Raw genomic sequence first — 15398 nt, 5'->3', positions numbered from 1 at the left:
TTAAAGTCTCATAGCTCTCCATGCCTTTCCTCCTATTAGAAGGTGAGGACAGGTACCAGAGGGGCGGAGAGGTGGAGGGTTCAGAGAGGGACAATTTGGGGTATGGGCCACTTCCAGAGAGGCAGTGTCAGGATTGGGCCCATTGCGGGTTTTGTCAGAGCATGAGAGCCCTTGCTGGAGTAACTTTATGAGCTAATGAAGTAAAATCAATAAACCGAGAATGTGGTAAAGTGTCAAAAAATTGAGGAGATTGAAGTATAATACCCCAATATTTTCCCAGTATAACAAACACTGTTATTTCATAAAACAGAGGACATTTCTTGCCCTTTTTTCTTGCCGTTGGTGATATTAAAAAGTAAAAAAGTGAGTCTCAGTTGCTTAAACCTGGGAGGCGGATGTTACAGTGAGCTGAGATTGCACCACTGCACTCCAGCCTGGGCAGCAGAGTGAGACTCCATCTCAAAAAAAAAAAAAAAAGTGTGAGTCTGTGGTCTTTGAATAAATGGCCTTTTTTCCCAAGAAAGAACATTCATAAATTTATAATCATACACACATACTATATACATACACATATAAGATATATCTAATATCATTGCCCTTATTTTTCTGGGTCCATAAAAGCTTTGTTATAAACCTGCATTTGGAAACAAGTGGCTTAGAAAATACAGTTATCAGGTCAAGAGATGGAGACCAGCCTGGCCAACATGGTGAAACCCTGTCTCTACTAAAAATACAAAAATTAGCTGGGCATGGTGGCGCGTGCCTGTAATCCCAGTTACTGGGGAGGCTGAGGCAGGAGAATCGCTTGAGCCTGGGAGGCCGAGGTTGCAGTGAGCTGAGATCACACCACTGCACTCCAGCCTGGTGACAGAGCAAGACTCCATCTCAAAAAAAAAAAAAAAAAAAAGAAAAAAAAGAAAAGAAAATACAGTTATCACTTATAAAGAGTTTCTGAATATATCATGTAACATGATTTATAAATATGTCAGAATTATGCATATGAAATACATATCATATGTAGTAATGAAGTACTGTCTACCAAGAGTTTCCTTTGTAAAATCACTCTAGTCTTTTAATATGGAAATACTACAGTATGTGTTGTTATAAATCATAAAAGAAAAGCACGGTTTATTGTTCAACAAGAGCTTATAATGTAATAGCAGTTATATTATCTCCTTACTCTTTGGTGGAACATATAGACTGATATGATAATCCTATGCAGCCAGACCTGATTGATGTGGCAGTCATTATTGTAGCAAAGTCAGGTTAAAGCTTTAAAGCTAAGTAAGGGAGCAAAAGTAACTGCAAACTATATTGCACCTGAGCTCACTATGAAACCAAGTGCAGTTCCTGCACAAGGAGATTGTTATGTGGATTGAATGCATGCATTCCACCTCCTTCTGTTATTTTTCAGGGGTTCCTGTTCTGAGCCAGTACTCCTAGCTTGAATATCACCTAACCCAGAGAGTGGTAGCTAGCCCTTTCTTTGTGTCCTTTCCTCCTGCCTTGACCATGAAGGAGGAAGGTTCATATCTTGGCCATTAGAAAATCAATTGCTCCATTGTCCATCAGCTGAGCCCCAGGTGGTGATTATGAATGATGCCAGAGAATGGGATAAGGCAAACCTCAACCAGGGAGCTAAGAAAGCTTGAGATGGTATAATGAAGAGTGTTCTGTTGACCTAATCAATTGATTCCTTCTATTAACCATTATTTTGGGCCCTTACTTTACGCCAGGAATTCTGCTAGGCACAGGGAATATGAAGAAGTATCAGTCCCCTTAAAGAATTCATAATTTAGGAAAGGGAATGTATAATATGAATAATGTAACACTGTCTGATAGGGGATGAGCAACTTAGCGTAAAGGGAGGAGAGGGAAGATGATCAGGGAAAGCTTTATTCATTTATTTAACAGTATCTGTTGGGTGCCTATTGCTGTCCTAGGACCTATTCAAGGCACTGGGGATACAGCAGTGAGAATAAGACAGGTTAGGTTTTTTTGTTTCTTTGTTTGTTCCTCTCACGAAGCTTACATTGTAGAGGAGGGAGACAGGCAAAATGCAGCAAGATGCTTGACTTGCATCTTCTTACTGGCACGTCAGCTTGAGAAAAGAGGAAGTTCAAAGAGGACAGAGCTTGAGGCGGCAGGGCTAGGTGGAGAGACTAAGAACTTGGTGAAGCCCAGTAATCATTTGAGAGTTTCGTTCCAAGTACAGAACCTAAATCAAACTGGCTTAAGTAAAAGGGAAACATCTGGCTCATGGAATTTAGTAATCTAGAGAGTAGCTGGCTTTGGGCTCAGCTTGCGGTAAGAGTTAAGAGGGTATCAAAGAGACCCTGTGTCTCTCCACCTCTTCATCTCAGCTCTGATCTGGCCCATAGTGGCCTCATTCTCTAGACAACTATGGATAACTCCCACCTCATGTCCTTAGCTCTGGGAGCTCTGGTGGAGAAGAGAGAATCTTACTTCTCTCTTGATGGTATAAGCAAGTCTTTTCCAGCACTTGGCTCTGAGGGATCACACGCCCAGCTCTTACGTGGAATGGGATGCTCTAATGGGCCAGTCCTGAGTCACATGCCTTCTGCTGGAGCCAAGAGTATCTCTCCAGGAGAAAATCCGTGCGTACCCAAAGAAGAGTGAATGCATGAGAGTAGCCAAAAAGTCATCCCCAGCATAGCAGCTTCATAAACAGTTCCCTGGGTGTCAGGCTGCGTGTCAGAATAGAATATAACAGGTACAGCCAAGGTTAAAAGGCAGATGAGTGCCACCCAAGGAAGAGACCAGTGCATGATTAGAGGCTGCTAGCTGAGCAAACACACACCAGCCTCCTTGGTTCTCCTGCATTCAGCTCTCTTACAGCAAGAGAGTAGAGACAGTGTGCATGAGATCCAGCTGACAGTGCATTGCCCCTAGGGCCATCAATCCACCCTGCAGCAAAAGTGGGTGATGTGGCTGCATGCACCCCACTTTGTGGAGAATAGAAGGACCCCTCCCCTTCCCCCATGGGGGTCTGAATTGCAGAAAAGGGGTGGCGAGGGGCAGGTGAGGGGACATGCCTGAGGGCCATCCATGCATGCGCCTAAGCAGTATTCATTGAGTTTGAAATAGAGGAAGATTCCTGCACAAGGTGATGAGCCCAGCACAGGCTATGAGGGCCCCTACCTCTTGGTAAGGAAGAGCTCTAGGCCCAAGGCCCATTTTTATGTGGCCAAGCAGAATCACAAAACTGCCCACACTAGACTGCCTTTCCCAATACCAGGCTGCTTTTCCAGGAGTAGAAGGCTTTATGTTGCAAAATAAGGAATTTGGGCATTATTATATGGGGAATGGGGCAGCTCAGCGAGGTTGGAGAACAGAGTGGTTACATCAAGGAGTCTTGAACCAGGCTACCCGGGGTGGAATCCAAACTCTGCTACTTAGTGCCATGTGACTTTAGGCAAGTTGTTTTCCTTCTCTGTGCCTCAGTCTTCTCATCTATGAAACGAAGGTGATAGCAACAAGTCCCAGTGAATAGGTATTTTATGAGGATTAAATGAGATAATATATGCGAAGTGCTTAGAATAGTGACTGATCCCTTTAAGGTTGCTGTTCTATTGGAGGGGATTTAAGGGCCAAATAAAATGATAGACCACAGAACTAGCTGGTGGCAGTTCTGTGACCTTGGTGAGCCATTGCTTGTTTCTGAGCCTCAGTCTCTTCCTCGACAAAATATGGAGGTCAAATTAGACACTGTCTGAGATCTCCTTGCTCTGATGATCTTTAGCTGTAGTTGCAATGTGGCAACGGACTTGTGTTTGAACTTTAAAATGAGCCTTGGTGCCTTGCCCTGCCCTTTCAAAGAAAGGGTACTGACAGCTCAAAAGGAACCAAAGCTCTTTAAACAAAAGAGCTCACCTGACTGTCCAAGGTAATCCAGAGAACTCTCATGAAAAGCCGCCTTCCAATGCTAGGAGCAAATGCCCACTTTTCTCTAAGAAACAGATGAGAGCAAGGATGTCTGATGGTTTTTGAGTTTACACAAACCGGGTCCCCCCCACTCCTACAATCTTTTGAACATCTCGAGCCAAATGAATTCTTGATGTCAGCAAAATTTTACATATGCTATGCAAAAGCCATCACCAGAAACACAGAGAAAAAGACATAAATAATGCAAATTGAGCATCCATCTTTGCCTTGGCCAGATGAAGTGGGGGTGGGGGCTGCAATTAGCAAGTTGGGGCCCAAAAATGATCATTGTGCTGCATAATCTATGGGAGGAATCTTGTTAGACCTGCACATTTGCAAGACAGAAATATCGTGCTTGATGAAAGAGAAGGACAAATACAAATTGTGAGGGACTGTGAAACAAGGTAGGAGGAGACATAAACAGAGACGCAGACAACGGCCAGAGAGAGGATGCACTCACAAAAGATGGGAGACAATGGAAGCCCTGCCCTTGAAATCCTTGCCACGGCGTCTTGATCAAGCTGTTGATTCTATTTGAGCCTAAATTACAAAGGACTGTGAATTATACGTGGAAAATTATCTGGGTGCATCCCTTAGCAGATGGGAAAACTGTGGTGGCAAATGAAATCAGCAGGCTGCCTTGTGGAACGAGCTCCTGCACGTGTTCAGAGTCTGCCTGGGGTACAAATGCCAGGATCATCAGGAACAAAATAGCCATTAAAAAAAAAAAAAAACACCCTTTTTCTTTTCTCAAGATTTAAGAGACCGATTCCCTTTTTCCAAGAAATTGCCAACTGGTTTTAATTCTTGGAGATTTGGCGAGGAGTAGGTGTGAGAGGAGGCTGGGAGACTTCTCCGCTTCCTCACTGCCCAACCTGGCCACCCTGAATTTCATGATCATCTCCAGGGACTTCAGCACTGGGCACAGAGGCAACAGCAGAAAGGAACAGAAAGTCAGCTGTCTCAGGAATGAAGCCTGCTCCTCTCCTTCAGGGGGCAATGCTGGCCAAAATTAGTGGTTTCTGCTGAAATCACAGTATGAAACTACACTTCCTTAGAGAAGGAAGTGTAGGAATTCTCTGTTCCACTTGAGGAACAGAAAATGAGCTTAGGGAGCTCCCAGCAGCCAGCACAGCAAAAACCTAAAGAGAATGATACTCACCAAACAGCATGGGGAGGCAGATGGGGAACTCTCAACAATCACCCATCTCTGATCAGTAGCCTTCTGCTCTGCCAACTAGGGTTTCCACAAAGTCTAGAATTTTTTGGACACAGTTTCACTAGACTTATATCCTAAAGTGAGTTAAAAGCCAGCAGATAGAAATTCAACATCATCATAATTATTAAAATAAACATAATAATGATAACAACTCTAACTGCAATCATCAATACACAAGCACGATGAGAGCTATTACTTTCTTAATGCTTACCATGTGCCCAATACTATGTTAAGTACTTTATATGCATTTTCTTATTTAATTCTCAAGACTTTGAGGTGGATACCATTATTAGTTCCTCATGAAAAGTGATGAAACTGTGGTGCAAAGAAGAGAAATGACTTTCCAATGTCGTTGTGGTAGATTGATTGCAAGGTGGCCATAATTCTTCATTAATCCTGGCATCCACACTCTGCAATGTGACTTCACAGCTTTTGACTGTTCTTATGGCTTCCATTTGGACAATAGAACGAGGCTTTGCTGACAGTGTCCTAGTTCTGAGCCTAGGTCTCAAGAGACCTCCACTCTTCTGCTTTTTCTCTTGGAAACTGCTGGGCTGCCAGATGTACAAGCCTGGACTAGCCTGTTGAAGGATGAGAGACCACGTGGAGCCCATAAGCCGTTCTAGCAGAGACCATCCTAGACCAGCCAGCCTCCTGAAGACATATGAGAAAGTCCAGATGAACTCAGATGAGCCTGGCCCAGATTGGAAGAACCATCAAACTGATTGCTGACCCGTGAGCAATAATGGATAGTTGTTTTAAGCTACCAAAGTTTGGGGTGTGCGTTACACAGTAACAAATAACTGAAACAATGGCCCAGGTAATACTATTACTCTAAATTAGGTTTCCTTACTCCAAAGCCCTTTGCCTTTAACCTCTAGTCGCTAGTGACACACTCTCATGCACTCCACCTTGTTTACCAACACCATCTGCTCTAATTTGGTCTTTCTCTTTCCAGTAGGTTCTGGTAGCATCAATTACTGTTTGCCTATGATATTCATTTGCTAGCAGAACCCCATGAGACATGGAGAGAGATCCCTATTCCAACTCTAAGGGCAAATCTTGATTTTAAAAGCCAGCAATGGTGGCTGCAATCCCTTCAAGGACCATTAATCAGGGGTGAATATGTGACCCCTTTCTGACTATGAGATGGGCCCACGCACCAACTGGGGACATCTGGGAAAGGTTTCCTCTAAGGACAGAAACACCAGGAAATACAGCTTTTTAGATTTTGTATGCTGCCCACCATCTTGCACCAATAAGGGGCCCTGACTGAGGCTGAAGCTAAGCTGAGACGGGCACAGCACAGACATGGGAGAAACATGGAACCCTGATGAGATCACCAGGACAGAGGTGGAATCAAGCCTGGGATCCACACTACTCTTCTTTTGAACTTTCGCTTCTGTTAAGTCATTTGAATCTTTCTGTTTTTTCACTTGCAGACAAAAGCATCCTAATGGTTAGAGTTCTCATCATCAGTTAAAGGGAACCCAGCCACTTGCTTGTCCTTTATTTTCTACAAAAACCAAAACCAAAGTGCACACAGAAGCTTATTCCCTGGAGGCAGGCCCCAACTTCTGGGAGCCCCGTGCTTAAGACATGTCTTGGCGCCTTTTGGTTGACTTCGGCAGTAAGCAGCTGCCTCGAGCCTCAGAGCAGGATGACTGCAGGATGGGAGTAAAGGGCGAGAAGTTTTGAGAAGTGCTAGGACCATGATTGAAGTGTGGTCAGAGATCCAAGGAAGCAAAAATGTTCCAGCAGTGTGTGCCTCTGAGAAGAGGCAATCTCTCTTTTGGTTGGTCCCAACTTTTTCTCCCCATTCCTGGACTCCCAGGAAGCATGTGGTATGTGTCTTTATTTAGGGGTGACACTCAAAGTATTTAACTACTGTTATGGCACAGATGTGGACCAATTAAAACAGATGACTACTGTGGTGCTGGAGAGGGGCTTAGAGGCTTAAGTTTTTGGGTCATGGGCAAGTGCATATGTAGTCAGAGGGGAGTCATCCTGGAGAAGGGGTCAGGGCAGAAAGGGTAGAAGATGGATCCGGGGGACAGGTGGTGGATGGATCCTGGGCAGTCAGGAGGGCATTTACCAACCAGTCTGGACTTATCTTCCAAAATGTAACACAAATGTTAACAACTTATTCAGCCACATTGGGGCATACCAGGCAGGAATCTATTAGAATGCATACCATATTCTCTATGTTTGTCTGTTCTGCCAGCCTGTGTACTTAGGCCAGGGGCACTGTGATGCTGACATATGAACACATCTCTGGCACCTAGCCCTATCTGCAGCACATAAGCCATCCCAGAACAGCTGCATTTACTTTTTAATAAATTAAATTGAACAGAATTGACAATATAAACATTGAGACCCATCCATGTTGTCTAGTCCAGATTCCAAACATAGAGGAATCTGACTGGTCATGACATTTCCCTTTGAAACAATTATTATTTTGGAGCAGAGTTATGGAGAGTTAAGGTGACCTCTGATGTTCCGACCTCTTTCACCCTGAGATATCGCAAGATTCAACTGTCTCATTGGGAAGAGCAGATGGTGGAGGGAACTGGGGGAGAGCAGCCCATGGCCAGCCTCCATCACCCTCAGTGATCCAACACTTCTCATTTGACTGAGAAAAGGGCATAAAACCCTGCCCCTCGCAACTCTTGCCCTGAAAAACTCCCAAAAACAAGCCAGGAGTCCAGGACTTGCACACTGTGTAAATCTCAAAAGTACCCCTGTGTACTATTCATCTTCCTTTCCCTGAACACCAAGCAGTGTCTGACCCATGGCAGGGACTCTGGGACCATCTGCTGAGAGCTCAAGTGAGTGAATGAATCAATGAATGAATGAATAAATGAATGAATGGGGTGCCCTCCCTTGCAAGCAGTTTTGGTGTAGAGAACATGAAATAAACTTTGGAGTCATATTAATTTGGGTTCAAATCCAGGTTTTGTCATTTAATGGATATTGACTTTGGGCAAACTCCTCAACCTCTGTAAATGTGTTTCTCATATGCAAATAGACGTAATAAAATCAATGTCAAGGGCTCACAATGCCTGTAAAGTGCTTTAGTATAACACCTCTAAATGCTCAATAAATTGTAACTACTTCTCTCTTCACTTTCTTCTTTTTCTTTATTTCATCTTTTGAGTTTTAACATTATTAGTAGTAGTATTAAACTCAGATATTCTTCACATGTGTTAGAACAGCCTAGCTTGAGTTTCTTCACGTGAATCATGCCCTGATAAGTCATATAAATGGTGTTTCTGAACAAAGTCTTTGTTGTTCACTTATAGCCGTTGAATGTGCATACGCTAAGGAAAAAGACCCACTTGAAACAAGCCTTGTAAAGAATGTAATGTTTAAATGTAATGGGCACCTCCCTTCACTTATCTTCTCCCTCATAATTTTTATTGAGCCTTACAGTGTGCCAAGCCCAGTGCAAAGCTCTTTATGATCCTATGTTTTTCCTAATCTCTAGAACAGCCAGGAAGGTCGATACCAAGGCAATCTTCTTTTACTAATGAGAAAACTGAGGCTCAGAGATGTTAAAAGATTAGGCTAAGAGAATACAACCAGCAGAGCCAGTATCATGAATGTTATGGTGGTCTCCCCAGTATCCATTTCTTCTTCCCCAGGTGCACTTCTGGTTTTGGTGTGATCAGCTCCATCCTCAACTCCATTGAGTGACTGTAATTGATTTAAAACAACTGCGGTAATCCTATTTCTTTTGGACAGTGGTTTTATTGGATAGCTCAGATAAACCAGACCTCAGCTAATCAGTGCAGGACATTCCCCTAGTCAATCCGATTGGCGGTGTGACAACTGGTGGAGAGCAGTTGTCCCTCTTTTTCTCCTGCTGGCCCCTAATGAAAAAGCAGTTAGCCTCACTTGCTGCTGGAGCCAGCCTGAAGCTTTTTTTTTTTTAATTTTTATTTATTTATTTATTTATTTATTTTTTTTATTATACTTTAAGTTTTAGGGTACATGTGCACATTGTGCAGGTTAGTTACATATGTATACATGTGCCATTCTGGTGCACTGCACCCACTAACTTGTCATCTAGCATTAGGTATATCTCCCAATGCTATCCCTCCCCCCTCCCCCAACCCCACAACATTCCCCAGAGTGTGATATTCCCCTTCCTGTGTCCATGTGATCTCATTGTTCAATTCCCACCTATGAGTGAGAATATGCAGTGTTTGGTTTTTTGTTCTTGCGATAGTTTACTGAGAATGATGGTTTCCAATTTCATCCATGTCCGTACAAAGGACATGAACTCATCATTTTTTACGGCTGCATAGTATTCCATGGTGTATATGTGCCACATTTAGCCTGAAGCTTTGAGAGGAATCGGGGAATCAGTCTGAGGATGGAGCTGAAACAGCGGAGTAGAGAGAAAAGGAACTACTGGTGACATTGAGCTGCTGAACAACCAACCTGGAAGCGTCCTCTGCCTCCGCTCCAATATCAGCTACTAACTTTTGGTGTTAAACCTGTTTCACTTGTTTTTTCTGTTACTTGCAATCAAAAGCATTCTAAATGACACAGCAAGATTCAAACCCAGGCTTATCTGACCCCAGTGTGAAACCTCATGTCCTACTGCTTTCCACTTTCCTAGCTGATGGTCTTAAACTCACACCTTTATCAGCAGGCAGTAGCACCACTGCTGAGTCAGCCAGTCTGCAGCATTTTTGGGGCAGTTTGTTCTCTGGCTGGAAGAATGAAGTTCAAGAGGTAACTGGTGGACATCTAAGGGCACTCTTTCAAATTGGTGACTGGAGATCATTAGAACAAGCTGAAGGCTATTTCTAGATATAAAGTAATGAAAACCTCTTCTTGGGATCAATCCAGCCAAGGAAGGCTGTGGAGTAGGGCAGATTTCAATGAGGACCAGAGAGGCAAGCAGACAGCTGCAACAGCTGCTTATCAGGTCTTGATGTACTGAACATGTAAAAATGCTGAACTCCTCTGACTGCAATCTAATTTGTACAAGTACTTAGAAAGAACACTGAATTTATCAGAGCTTGAAGTGCAAAATATTAAAAAATAAATCACTGCTAGTAAAATTGTAGAGCTATCAGGAGATCCATTAGAAAAGACAGTTAGCAAAGTCTATTTGAAGCACATTCATCAAGCTTTAAAATCATAGAGAAGCCCTCATTCACATGGGCATCCTTCTAGCCAGCTCAAGAGGACCCTACAATTGAAGGCAGAGAACAGCTGAATCCTCATAATTAGGAATCACATCATTGGGAATTTTAATAAAAGTGTTTAAAGATATAAAAGAAAATGCCAGCCAATTCGCTGAGATCAGATGATATCTAACCTTCTTTTTCCTGGTCCCTGCCTTCCCATGTGTGCTGTGGCCAGGGCTGCTTTTGGTCTCCACCTGCAGACTTAGTCATGCCCAAGACCAGGCTATACGTCAGTTTCCCAGACCTGGGGTTTAGGTGACTTGTGGCAATTGAGAATCTTCTGTATTGGGTTTCAACCCACCTTGACTACCTGTAATTGAGGGATCCATGTTGACCTCACTGGGAAGCATCCAACCTTCTTGCTTACCCAGTTCAATCCTCAAGCAGGAGTGGGCATCCTAATTCTGACTGGTCAATTTCTGTGTTCAGACCTAAAACCTCAAAGGGGCCTAAGCTCCTTGGACTCTGGGCTGTCCTCTGTCCCCCAAATGATGTGTAGTGTCACACTCAAGGCCAGTCTTTTCAGCTCTGCCCATTTCCCCTGGATCTCCTGAGGAAGTGGGTTCCAGGCCAAGGTCTGGCCCATTCCTCCTCCCATCTGCCCCATACAATGCGAGAAAGAATGAACCTGACTCATTTGTGTGTTAACCATTTATTTGTTTGTTTTTTAATAATGAGGCAATATAGCATGATGGTTTAGGAAGCAGTGCTTCTCCAAGTATGCATGGTGAATGACCAGTGTTTTATGTTTTCAACCTACCATAGAATGAAATGTGGGCTCCAGCAGCACCTTGCCCCACATGTGCCTCATGATGCAAATGCGACAGCTCTGAACTCATCTATATCCTATTTAATGAGGTGTGCCCACTGATCATGCACTGGGAAGCCATAAGTGTCAAATTATAAAACATTCCAAATGTATACTTTCTATTTCCATGCTTGCCTTGTTGCAGATCAGTAACAATTAGCTCACATCTGCACATGGCACTTTGAGTAACCTTTGTTTAGATCAATGGTTCTCAAAGTGTGGGCCCTGGACCAGCAGCATCACCTGGAAACTTGTTAGAAATGCGAACTCTCAGTCCCCAGCCAAGACCTAAGAAATGAGGAACTCAGGAGATGAGGCCCAGCCATGGGGACTTTTACCAGTCCTCCAGGCGCTTGTGAGGGTACATGCAAGGTTGGAGAACCACTGCTCCTGCAGCTGAGCAGGGCAAAGGCCTGACGACAACAGGGGTGTTAGGACATTTCTTCTGTTAGAACCTTAAGTACAAGTCAAAGGAAATAATCATGTCAGTACTGACCTACTGAACTCAATTTTTAAAATTTTGAGTTGTATTTTCCTTCAAGCCAATAAGTAGTGCATTCTACAGAAATTTACCTAAGTACTCATTTTAATCAAGTCCACAATTCCGGTGTTCAAAGTTAATATTTAAGAAATTTAAGGCTAGGTGTGGTAGCTCATGCCTGTAATCCCAGCACTTTGGGAGGCCAAGGCAGGCGGACCACCTGAGGCCAGGGGTTCGAGGCCAGCCTGGCCAACATGGTGAAATCCGTTTCTACTAAAAATACAAAAATTAGCCGGGCATAGTGGCACATGCCTGTAGTCCCAGCTGCTTCGGAGGCTGAGGGAGGAGAATCACTTGAACCTGAAAGGGGAAGGCTGCAGTGAGCCGAGATCGTGCCACTGCACTCCAGCCTGGGTGACAGAGTGATACTTTGTCTCAAAAAAAAAAAAAAAAAGTAAAAAGAGTGAATGACCATTTTATAACTTCTCCTTAACTCACTCCTATCTTTTGCATTATTTTTAAGCAATGCTTCAATAGCATGTGAACAGAGACACTCAGAAGGAAGGAATACCAAGGAAGGGAAGATGAGGCTCGTTGAAGGCAAAGATACAAGCACCGTGATATGCTTTGGGTCCATGTCCCTTGCAAAATCTCATGTGGATTTGTAATCCTCAGTGTTGGAGGAGGGGCCTGGTGGGAGGTGATTGGATCAAGAGGTAGATTACCCCCTTGCTGTTCTCGTGATAGTGAGTTCCCATGAGATCTGGATCTTTAAGAGTGTGTAGCACCTTCCTGCCTCTCTTCTTCCTCCTGCTCAGGCCGTGTAAGATGTGCCTGCTTCCCCTTCACCTTCCACCATGATTGTAAGTTTCCTGAGGTTTTCCCATCCATGCCTCCTGTATAGCCTGTGGAACTATGAACCAATTAAACCTCTTTTCTTTATAAATTACCTAGTCTCAGGCATTTCTTTATAGCAATGTGAAAACAGACTAACACACACCCCATCTCTGTGTCCCCAATAATTGGTTGATCATAGACACTCAGTACATCTTAATGGAACAAATGAATAAATGAACGAACAAATAGAAGCCTGGAATTGGATGAGTTATAACACTTTGGGAAATAACTTTCTGATTCATTGAACTTCTGGTTCATTGACAAATACTTTTTGCTCTGGTTTCTATTTTTAAAACACTTTCTTAATAAAGTGCATTTTGTTTTTCATCTAGTTTGAGTGACTTTCTATTAATTGCAACCCAGTGGTCACTTGATTAAAAGATAGTCCTTGTTCAGGTGTAAGGCATCCAAGCTACATCTGTCTTAAAGGAGACTGTCCACGTTTCCCATGTCGCATAAACAACAAAACTGAGAATATCATTTGTGAGAATTTTCTTATTGGAAACCACATGCAGATAAAAGCAAACAAAAAAATTATAGCCCATAAAGCATGACAAGTATACGCTGTTATTATTTTAGAGCAAATTTAATTATTTTTATTGTTAATACTTAAATTAAGCACACCTGCATTTGACATTACCATGAGGATAATCGGTAAAATAGTTGAGTATCAAGCTTAGAGTTGTTCGGGAAGAATTTGCCAAAAATACAAGGAAAATCATAATTTTTTTTAAATGAGAGAAAAGTAAAAAGCATCTACCAACTGGTTTGCATACTCAGGGCCAAGCAGCTAGAATGATAGATTCACAGAAGTTAACTGAGTCTGGCTGAAACTCCATTGGCACAATGCCAAGACAACCCATTGATTTGCTCTATTCAATCCCAAATTGATTGAATTGGTTAGTCAGTTGGAGTACCTTGGAAATCTGTCTGTAACCTGTTTGTCTTGAATACAAAGGCCTGCATCTTTTAGGAATATTCTCAGCCACACAGCATCCCTACTTAATGGGGAACAAAAGTACTATGGTTACGTAAATGCAAAGAGACCTAGGGGTACCAACAAGAAGTTCCAATATCTGGCTCAGAATCTGCTTTACGATTCAGGCAAGCTCATTCTTATAGAGAGTTTGACATTCCTGGGTTCTTAGAAAAGGGGGAAGTGAATCTTATGAGAGAGGGAGAGAGAGAGAAAGAGAGAGAGAAAGAGAGAGGAGAAACTGATGATGTTATTAAAACAAAAATTTTAAGGTATGAACTCAGGAAGATCTGAGTTCAAATCCTGACTCTACGTCTTTGGTCATAGGATCATTTTCTGTAAAACAGGGATAATAATAAATCTACCCCATAGGTATTTTTTTTAAGGACTAAATAAGATCGTGCACATTGAGCACTTACTATCATGCCTAGTGTTTAGTTAAAATTAGCTGTTTTTGTTAGTTACTTTTCGTCAAGCATAGAACTTTTCTTGATTTGCCCAATAATGTCTCTTGGGTGTTAGATATTTGAGTTAATATCCAAAGATAGAGAGTGGATGCCTAATGGCAAACTCTTTACTCCAGTGCTGAGTTTTCATCACACTTTATGAGCTGGTCGTGAAGGAAATAATGATTTTCCCACCCAAAATATATCATCCCTGGAAATATTCCAGTTGATGGTCATGAAGCCAAAAAGCAATAGTAATGAGATTATCAGACTCTGCAAAGAAGGATAAACTAAAGAAGATTCCAAATCCATGCCTGCCAAGTTTTCCCTTATTTGGAAGTAGCTCGTATGAAATTCTGGAACTCTGTACAGGTCATTCTCAATCTGCCCATTAACTTTCCTGTCTTCTGTCTTCTTGTCTACCTATGTCAACCTTTCTTAATACTTAAGCAGTTTTCAGGAAATTCAGTTTTAAAATGACAGCAAAACAGCTTTGAATTGGCAAAAGCTTCACATTTCAGAGGTGATACTAATCTAAAGAAACACACTATTATCTTTGTAATTTCCAATTGTTGCTGGAAGCATTTTGCTGCGGAGACCATTGCCGGCTATTAAGTAGAGGAGAGTTGTTTTGGTTGCCAGAATTAGCTGAAATTAAGATCCTTTGACATCTTCTTACAGAAAAAAGTCAGTTTCAGTAAAAACAATCCAGAATTTAATACATTGTGACAGGTTATAAAATTCTACGCATTTGAAAGAAAAGCTTTGCTGGTGGAATAATGTGTTTCTAATTTACACATAATAGGCCCATGAAGCTATGACTAGAAGGATATTAAAGTAATGAGGAAATTCCAGTTATGGACACCTTCTGTAGAGATCTTAACGATTATGATTAGGGCAGTCGTTTTCCCAAGTACCTTATACAGCTAAAACCAAAATGAAGGTGTCCAAACAAAAAAGGAGACGAGCAGCACAATAGGCTTCAGTTTAGAGGGCCAGGAAAGCATTTTTGAGATAGCTGCTCAACCCAGATGTGGAGGATTTTATGAAACTTAATGAACGCTGTGTTTTCTGAAGACCCCCCAAGGGTCAGCACCGGGTGCTTTTCCATGAAGGAAGAAGGATCGATCACCAATGCCATGAACAATAAGAAAGGCTGTATCATTTTTGGGGCTAAAACCTTCCCCCCAATACAAAAGAAGAAACATTCTACTTTGCCTTGATTCTTTGTCCCCACAATTGTCAGCTTCTCCATCCTCCCCATAATTAACACAATGCACAATTGTTTCATTCAGTGCTTTCAGAATTTAGAAAAGTCTCAGTGCTACTGTGTCATTTAAAATGTATACTAGATGGCAAGAAAATTGGGAGTGTGCTATTTGATATGACTTTGGGTAGCCATTCTCATAACACAAATTGATA

At 42.4% G+C, this 15398-nt stretch overlaps 1 long non-coding RNA gene across 1 annotated transcript in view; it reads left to right on the top strand.

Moving 5' to 3' along the window:
* LOC129523633 (uncharacterized) overlaps nucleotides 1-12534 on the top strand; it is a 79311-nt gene extending 66777 nt beyond the window's left edge. The window contains exon 3 of the long non-coding RNA XR_008667176.2: nucleotides 12181-12534. This is a non-coding gene — a long non-coding RNA (uncharacterized lncRNA). The remainder of the gene's footprint in view (nucleotides 1-12180) is intronic.
* Nucleotides 12535-15398: the final 2864 nt, after the last annotated feature.

This window comes from Gorilla gorilla, chromosome 6, assembly GCF_029281585.2.
Source record: "Gorilla gorilla gorilla isolate KB3781 chromosome 6, NHGRI_mGorGor1-v2.1_pri, whole genome shotgun sequence".
Lineage (NCBI taxonomy): Eukaryota > Metazoa > Chordata > Mammalia > Primates > Hominidae > Gorilla > Gorilla gorilla.
Note: the sequence above shows the minus strand (reverse complement) of the source record. Positions and strands in the feature narration are given on the sequence as shown.